Raw genomic sequence first — 8,855 nt, 5'->3', positions numbered from 1 at the left:
AAGAAGATAAGCATCTCCATGGTGCGAGCCAGCTTGTGAAAATACAGTATCTAGAAGATAAGCTTGAAGCACAGTCGAGCCTCCCGAGCTCCTATAAAAGGAGGGGTTTGCTCAGCTGAGAAGAACAACAATGAAGACACCATTCAGAGCAAAGCTTCCAAGCGCGCTCTCACCCTCCATTCCACCATTCTTAGTAGTAGTGACTTTAGCCTACCTTGCATAGTATATTGAAGCAAGGATTTTTAACATAGCCAGTATATACATATATGTATAATAATGACACTTCTGACCAGCCGTAGTCCTATGCACTCTATGTTGGAATTTGATATATAATAGTTGTCTATATTCTCACTAAGCTCATATTCATTAATTCTTTCTTCAGGCTCAAGATTGGGTACTTCTAAGTTGTCGAGTTTGGGGGAGACTCATTCACGTACTGGACACTAAAGCAGTCCACAACTTGGTTTTGTTACCGCATACCAAGTTGCTCGACATCTCTCTACAGCAGAGGTACGTTGAATGAATTTACAAACCTGTCGTTGGATGGGTGTGGTTGTGTCCTTGGAGGTTCTCCAGGCGCGGCCCACAAAGCCAGCCTGATGAGATCCTAAAGGACGAAACAGGGACTGCAGATACGGTGGCCTATGCTGGTCAGAAGTGGTGCACACTGGGCTTCCCAGTCACTCCCATGTTCCTAGCTACGGTCAGAAGTATTAGGTGATTCTGCGAAAGTGCTTCACCTCCTGAGTAATGTGCTACAATGGTATGTTTCTTCAGGCTGCTTCTTCTGTTCATTGTCTGTGTACCCGTGAGAGTACGCTCACACCCATAGGCCTTGTCAGCCGTGCGATCCGTACAAACCAGGTTGTGGTCCTAGTTGACAACTAGTGATCATTCAACGTACCTCTGCTGTAGAGAGATGTCGAGCAACTTGGTATGCGGTAACAAAACCAAGTTGTGGACTGCTTTAGTGTCCAGTACGTGAATAAATTTACAAACCTGTCGTTGGATGGGTGTGGTTGTGTCCTTGGAGGTTCTCCAGGCGCGGCCCACAAAGCCAGCCTGATGAGATCCTAAAGGACGAAACAGGGACTGCAGATACGGTGGCCTATGCTGGTCAGAAGTGGTGCACACTGGGCTTCCCAGTCACTCCCATGTTCCTAGCTACGGTCAATTACTTTAAGTTGTCGAGTTATATATGTATTTTTTTGTGACAGATAATAGAGCACCCTTCTTACATAAAAGAAATGTAAGAAGATATAATCCAAAGAAAACCTATGACAAAACATGCAGATGTTTTATATGCAACTCGCCAGATCATTTAAGTAGAACATGCCCAAATAAAGATCAAAAGAGATATTCTAGTAAATATGAAGAACAAGAGAGGGTTCATGATGAAATAAAAGATGACGAATCAATATATTCTATCATAGAAACAGACGAAGTTGAAACTATCAACGAAGAATATGAATCATCCGATGAAGAGTTAGATTTAATTGACGAATATATGCTATTATCACATCAATATATATATATATACATATGTATATATATGTATATATATATACATATATATGTGATAATATTTTTTTGTGGCACACTTCTAGATACTGTATTCCTTGCATAGTATATTGAAGCAAGGAGTTGTGTAATAATGCTGTGTAAGGTAAGAACAGCTTGCTTGTACCTACCTTCGGGTTTCCCGAAAGGGAAAACCGTATGTAAGCTTATCTGTTTAATATGAAGTAATTTTCCTTAAGTATTCCTTAAGTGAACAGTATTGAACAGTAATTTAAACAGTAAACTGAATAGTGTTTTTGAATAGTAATCAGCCGAATAAACAGTAAACTGAATAGTATTCATTAAGACTAGCCCAATAGAAGCAACTCCGAAAGACATAGAAGAATTTAAGATGCATATAGAAGAACTGTTGAAACTAGGAGCCATAAGAGAGAGCAGAAGTCCACACAGGTCTGCAGCATTCATAGTAAGAAATCATGCAGAAGAAGTTAGAGGTAAATCTAGGATGGTCATAAATTATAAAAGACTAAATGATAATACTATAGAAGATGCCTATAATATCCCAAATAAGCAAGAATGGATTAATAGAATACAAGGTAGTAAATATTTCTCAAAATTTGACTTGAAAGCTGGATTCTAGCAAGTAAAGATGGCAGAAGAATCTATAGAATGGACTGCATTTACATGTCCTCAAGGACATTATGAATGGCTTGTTATGCCATTAGGATTAAAAAATGCACCAGCAACTTTCCAAAGGAAAATGCAGAATATATTTAACGAAAACCAAGAATTCATATTAGTCTACATAGATGACCTGTTAGTCTTCTCAAGGACTTACAAAGAACATATTGCTCATCTTGAAATATTTTTTAGAAAAGTGGAACAAAATGGGTTAATATTATCCAAAAAGAAAATGGAAATATGCAAAGAAAAAATTAACTTCCTTGGACATGAAATAGGAGAGGGCAAAATTAATTTGCAAGAACATATTGCTAAGAAAATTTTAGAATTTCCTGATGCTATGAATGATAAAAAGAAATTACAGCAATTCTTAGGACTTGTAAATTATGCTAGAAATCACATCAATAATTTAGCAAAGTTAGCAGGACCGTTATATGCTAAATTAAGAAAAAATGGTCAGAGATATTTTAATTCTGAAGACATCAAATTAGTAAGATTTATAAAAGAGAGGGTGAAAGAATTAAAACCTCTAGAATTACCATTAGAAGAGAGTTACTTTATTATTGAAACTGATGCATCGCAGCTTGGTTGGGGTGCTGTATTAAAACAAAGGCCTACTAAATATTCATCTAAGTCAGAAGAAAAAGTTTGTAGGTATGCTTCTGGAAGCTATAAATTAAAAACCGTAGGCAATACAGATAGAGAAATACTTGCAATAATCAATGCGATAAATGCCTTTAGGTTATATTTAGGGTTCAAAGAATTTACGGTTAGAACAGATTGCGAAGCTATATGTAGATATTATAATCAGCTTAATAGCAAGAAAAGTTCCACTAGGAGGTGGATTTTATTTGAAGATATCATTACTGGCAACGGATATAAAGTTATATTTGAACATATTAAGGGAAAAGATAATCATTTACCTGATCTACTCTCGCGATTGCCTATTTTGCAGGAATGAAGAAGTCCATGAATTATAATGGAGTTGAGTTCTTCACGTTTGGAGAAGACAATAAGCTCAAAGTATTCCCACCGAATACCTATAAGTTTAAGCCAAAAACCCACATAATATTAGATGAAGTCCAAGAATGCATTTTAGATAATTTCTGGTATCAATACAATAATAAGAGGGAAGAAAAAGGCTATATGCTATCAATATTAAACAGTCTTGCTGAATATTTCCATCTAATGAATGATATAATGCCAACATCAGAAAATAATGAAGTAATACAGCAAAAACCCATATATGTTGTTTTTGACGGAAAGCTTCCTGGAGTGTACATATCTTTTGAAGAGATAGTAGCCCAAAAAATAGATGCAAAATTAATGGGTGGATTGTCATGGAAAAAATATATAGATTTTGATGAAGCTTTAACTCAGGCCAGAAAAATATTAGGAATAAACTACTACTTGGAACCAGCAGCAAAAGAATATATACAAAAATGCAAAAAAGCCAAAAATAAGAAAGCTCCAGAGAACCCATATTGTTCAAATATTAAGAATGAAGGATCATCCCAAAAACCTACGTATAAGGAATGCTTGACTAAGGGAGTAGATCCTTTGGATGGCGAATATATCGATTGGAAAATAATTGAAAAATTTGAAGAAGCATCCCCCCAAATTAAAAAAGAATTGAAAGAAGAAATACTTAATGAATTAAAAAAAGAAATGAATGATAAATTTGAAGAAATGAAAAAAGCATATGATGAAAAATTTGAAGTCTCCTTTTCTGATGTAGATACTATGGATTTAGGTGGTCATGGGCAGCCTGACCAATAAAGCAATATAATATAAATTGATAATAAATATCCATTCTTTGGGCGTGGGAAGACTATATTTGCGAATGACCAAAGTATGAATTGAATTTGAATCAATCCAAAATGCAAGGACAGTGAATGACATTTGACTGTTAAAAATACTGTGGAGAATATTGCTTTCGGCGGAAAAGAAAGGCGCAGGTACAAAGGTGTCTCCACCTTGGCCAATTCAAGGACAAAGTAAAGCCAAAAAGAAGATAAGCATCTCCATGGTGCGAGCCAGCTCGTGAAAATACAGTATCTAGAAGATAAGCTTGAAGCACAGTCGAGCCTCCCGAGCTCCTATAAAAGGAGGGGTTTGCTCAGCTGAGAAGAACAACAACGAAGACACCATTCAGAGCAAAGCTTCCAAGCGCGCTCTCACCCTCCATTCCACCATTCTTAGTAGTAGTGACTTTAGCCTACCTTGCATAGTATATTGAAGCAAGGAGTTGTGTAATAACGCTGTGTAAGGTAAGAACAGCTTGCTTGTACCTACCTTCGGGTTTCCCGAAAAGGAAAACCGTATGTAAGCTTATCTGTTTAATATGAAGTAATTTTCCTTAAGTATTCCTGCACGTTTGTTCTAGACAAGTGTTTATGCTAAGGACCCTATAGGAGAAACCTCTTCCGTTTTTTCTCGTTTTTAGCCTGCATCTTGCATAGGCGTCTGGAGAATCGGTATCCGTAGAGAAGTGTTCCCTTCGGGTGGAACTGCCTGGGGAGACGATAAACTCTTGGCTAGAACAAGTGTGACTTGGAATATCTTTTTAAGTTGCTTCTAAAAAGATAGATAGGTGAGGCATACGGTGAGTACCGAGTAGGACTTTACATCATCCGAAGCAAGCTTCTGAGGCTGTCTAAATAGGATTCGCCACCCTGCAAAGATCCTAAAGTTAAAATATCTCTCGAAGTGAACAGTATTGAACAGTAATTTAAACAGTAAACTGAATAGTGTTTTTGAATAGTAATCAGCCGAATAAACAGTAAACTGAATAGTATTCAGCCGAATAAATAGTGTTTTGAACAGTGTTTTTTTTTGTCTGAAGCATAAGTGTGGTATCAGAGCCAGTCATTATAGAGAAATCAAATTCAGAAGCTAATATTGGAAAGATAATTACTACCAAAGATAATTTGAATATAAGGTGTAGATTAAATCACATTGAAGACCATAGTTGGCACTCTAACAATAGTCAATTAAATTTAATTGTTGATCTGATATATAATTTTTATATAAATTGGGATAAAAAGCAAGAAGATTTAGAGCGAAGGTTTGAAGATTTGTTTAAAGAACGAAAGCAATCTGAAGAACAATATTTGCTTGTCAGTAATAAATTAAATTCAGTGCTAAAAGAGCTAGAGGATTATAAGATAAGGCAGAATAAGATATTACAAAACAGTGACTATATCAAAGAATTATTAGAAATAATAAATTCTAGTAAAGGAAAAGAGATAGTCTTGGCTTCAACAGGCATAATTACCTCGTCTCAAGCTATTAATTCAGAAAAATGGACCTATCTAGGAGTTTGTTTAGAAGAATAGCAAGCAGAGACGATAAATCTTTAAGTTGTATTGATAAACAAAAAGGTAAAAATGAAGACATAGATGAGCTTGAAGATATTGCAGAAGTAGACAAACAGCTCGAAAGATATCAAAGAGATACTCTGAGGGCAATAAGACCTCAACAAATATATTGCATGGGATTTTTTGAGAATAAAAATGGGTTATACAGAATATCTAGAGAAGTAGAGTTAAGCGTTTTAACAAAGCCAGTTGAGTTAAAAATTGTAGCCAAGGAATTTGAAAATGGATTAAAGTATTCAGGGTATAAATATATTCACTAAGGTATGTATATAATAGGAATCAAAGGTATGACAAGAAAGAAATTAGGAGCTAAAGTTTTAATAACTCTGTTAGATAAAAGGTGGGACACAATAGATAAAGCAGCATTAGGATTTTTAGAAGGTGACATGAATGAGAATATGTTGATAACATATATAGCCCCAGATCTAATGATGCCTATAAAAGAATTTATAGATAAAATGAGTTTTGGTTTTCAAATAAAGGGATACGAGGAATTTAAATGAACAAATTTGCTAGTAAGCATAGAATTTATAGGAAGATTAACTAATAGAAGTGCCTCCAAATACAAAATAAATGTAAATGACGTGATTGAAAATATGCACTCTAAGGGAATAACTTTCATGAGCCCTTTAAAAATAAGTTCTGAAGAAAGGGCAGGAGAAGAATGGAAAATTAGTGATTTAATTGAAAGCAAAATTTTGAGTCAGCCTGAAAATTATATAAGTTATCAAAATAGTAAAGGAAATACCAGCATTAGATTTATAAATTACAAACCCAGAACCACAGATGACTTAGAAACAGAAGCATCTGATAGAAATATAATAGATAATAGAAGACATAGTGTTTCAGAGTTTATGGAAAAATTAGATCAAGAAAGTGAGATAAAATATTACGAAAATAAATTAAAGGAAATAAATGAAGAATATAATAACTCTATGAAGTGTGAGTGGCCTAAAATAAGAGATAAAGAACTTTATTTCTATAGAGAATTAGCTAGAGTAAAGAAAGTAAAGAAGAACGAAGATATGGCAGTAGAAATTTTTAAAAACCAAGAAACCAAGATAGAACAGATAAAGAGGAAAGAGCAAGATAAGCATGGCAAAGAAGAGCAAAATCTTTGTAAAATTTTAAGTGAAGAAGAGCAATGGGCAAAGAATGAAAGATTATTTCTTGAAAGTTATGAAGAAGAAATTAATCTAATAAATGAGATGGAGAACATAGAAAATGAAATAGACAATGCAGAACAATATAATGATTTTATAAACACATTAGATGAAGTAGGGTTACATAATCTTGATAATGCAATGGAAGCTATGGAAGTGGACTTAGGAACAGGAAAGAGAAAAAGATATGGAGAAGGTACTGTGAAAAACGAAGGAGAAAGAGAAAGACCAGCTAGGGCAGCAGGAAAATGGCCCCCTTATAGAGAAGAATTTTCATATAACTATATACCAGGTCAATATAGGCATATGGGTACAAAGAGAAGAGACTTTGAGAAGCCTGTTAAATTTCAAAACCAGAGGAGTGATGGTGCTATATTAAATTTAGCCGCACATGACCCTATTGATTGGCCTAATATTATTAGTATTTGGAAAGGTTTAATAGTTCAAAAATATATACAAAACCAGCACAATATAGGAAGTAAAGTTGAAGATATGATAACTTACTTAGAAACATTTTTGATAACTTACTTAGAAACATTTTTAGGTGAATCTGCTAAGGTTCTATGGGAACAATGGGTTGAAAAGAATCCTACTAATTATGAAGAATTGAAAAGAGCTGGTAGCAATCCGCATAATTTTGCAAATGTTATATCTAACATTATTATAGCTGAAGATCCGGAATTAGGTTATACAACTTTGCAAAATGAAAGGTTAAAAGAAATAGAAAAATTAACGTTAACAAGTTGGAAAGGCATAAAAGAATTCTCCCAACATTATTTATATAATGCTACAACTGCTAAACAAGGATATAACAGGGGTATAGTTGAACGTTATTTCAATAAATTACCTGACCCACTAGGAAGTATGATATTTGAAGAATATAAAAAGGAAACTGAAGGAGCTGAAATCAACATCTCTCAAGCCATAACTTTTGTGTTTAAGCAACTAAGAAAAATATGCACGGGTATCCAAGCCCAAAGATCTATGAAACACTCGGATTACAATTTCTGCAATAAAATAGTTCAAATACCCTTATCATATGGAGAAGACAAGCCTAGAAGTAAAAGGATTTATAAACATCAAAATAGAAACCATAATAATATTAGAACAAAGAAAAGGTATTTCTTAAGAAGATCAGATAATAGAGCACCCTTCTTACATAAAAGAAATGTAAGAAGATATAATCCAAAGAAAACCTATGACAAAACATGCAGATGTTTTATATGCAACTCGCCAGATCATTTAAGTAGAACATGCCCAAATAAAAATCAAAAGAGATATTCTAGTAAATATGAAGAACAAGAGAGGGTTCTAATTATAGATAGCGTAAACGAAAACATATTAGTATGTGATGATGAAATAAAAGATGACGAATCAATATATTCTATCATAGAAACAGACGAAGTTGAAACTATCAACGAAGAATATGAATCATCCGATGAAGAGTTAGATTTAATTGACGAATTAGCAGGTCTAAAGGTTGAAATGATGGATCAATTAAATTGTAAACATGATTGGATTAGAGGAAAGGGTGACTATAATATCAAATGTGCTTTTTGCATATATTACCCTAGTCAAGAAAATAGAGTGACTTGTAGTATATGTCTAAAACAAGCTTGTGCTGAATGTATAAAAGCAAATAAACAAAAATGGAGAAAAGAAATAGAATTAGAATCAGATGAAAAGACTTTATCTAGTAGAGTACGAGTGTTAGAAAATAGACTAAATAAACTAGAAGTAGAATTAGAGAACCTAAAAAATAATTGCGATATTAAGGCATTACCAGAGAATAAGGACATACAAAACACCGAATTTAAAGAGCAATTGATAACATTAAAAGACAGTAATACTGCTAAAATAATTCAACTAAGAGAGGCCATAACTAATTTTGGAAAAAAATATATAGTAAGATTGCCTTTCAAAGAAATATTAGGTATAAGAATCCCTGTTAAAATAAAATTGACACCCAAAGTATCTTATAAAATATTAGCACTAGTAGACACCGGGTGTAAAAAGAATATTATTCATGACAAATATTTCATAAGATGTCCTGAAATAGTTCACACAATTGACGACAATAAGGCAGAAGTTTCCACAGACATGTCCGGAA

At 33.9% G+C, this 8,855-nt stretch overlaps 1 long non-coding RNA gene across 1 annotated transcript in view; it reads left to right on the top strand.

Moving 5' to 3' along the window:
• The window catches only part of LOC136351372 (uncharacterized), a 4,681-nt gene extending 116 nt beyond the window's left edge, over window positions 1-4,565 (top strand). Inside the window, exons 1-2 of the long non-coding RNA XR_010734435.1 lie at window positions 1-763; window positions 3,158-4,565. The exon at window positions 1-763 is cut by the window's left edge and continues 116 nt beyond it. This is a non-coding gene — a long non-coding RNA (uncharacterized lncRNA). The remainder of the gene's footprint in view (window positions 764-3,157) is intronic.
• The last annotated feature ends 4,290 nt before the right edge of the window (window positions 4,566-8,855 follow it).

Source organism: Oryza sativa, chromosome 8, assembly GCF_034140825.1.
Source record: "Oryza sativa Japonica Group chromosome 8, ASM3414082v1".
NCBI classification, from domain to species: domain Eukaryota; kingdom Viridiplantae; phylum Streptophyta; class Magnoliopsida; order Poales; family Poaceae; genus Oryza; species Oryza sativa.
This window is presented reverse-complemented; position numbering and strand designations above follow the sequence as displayed.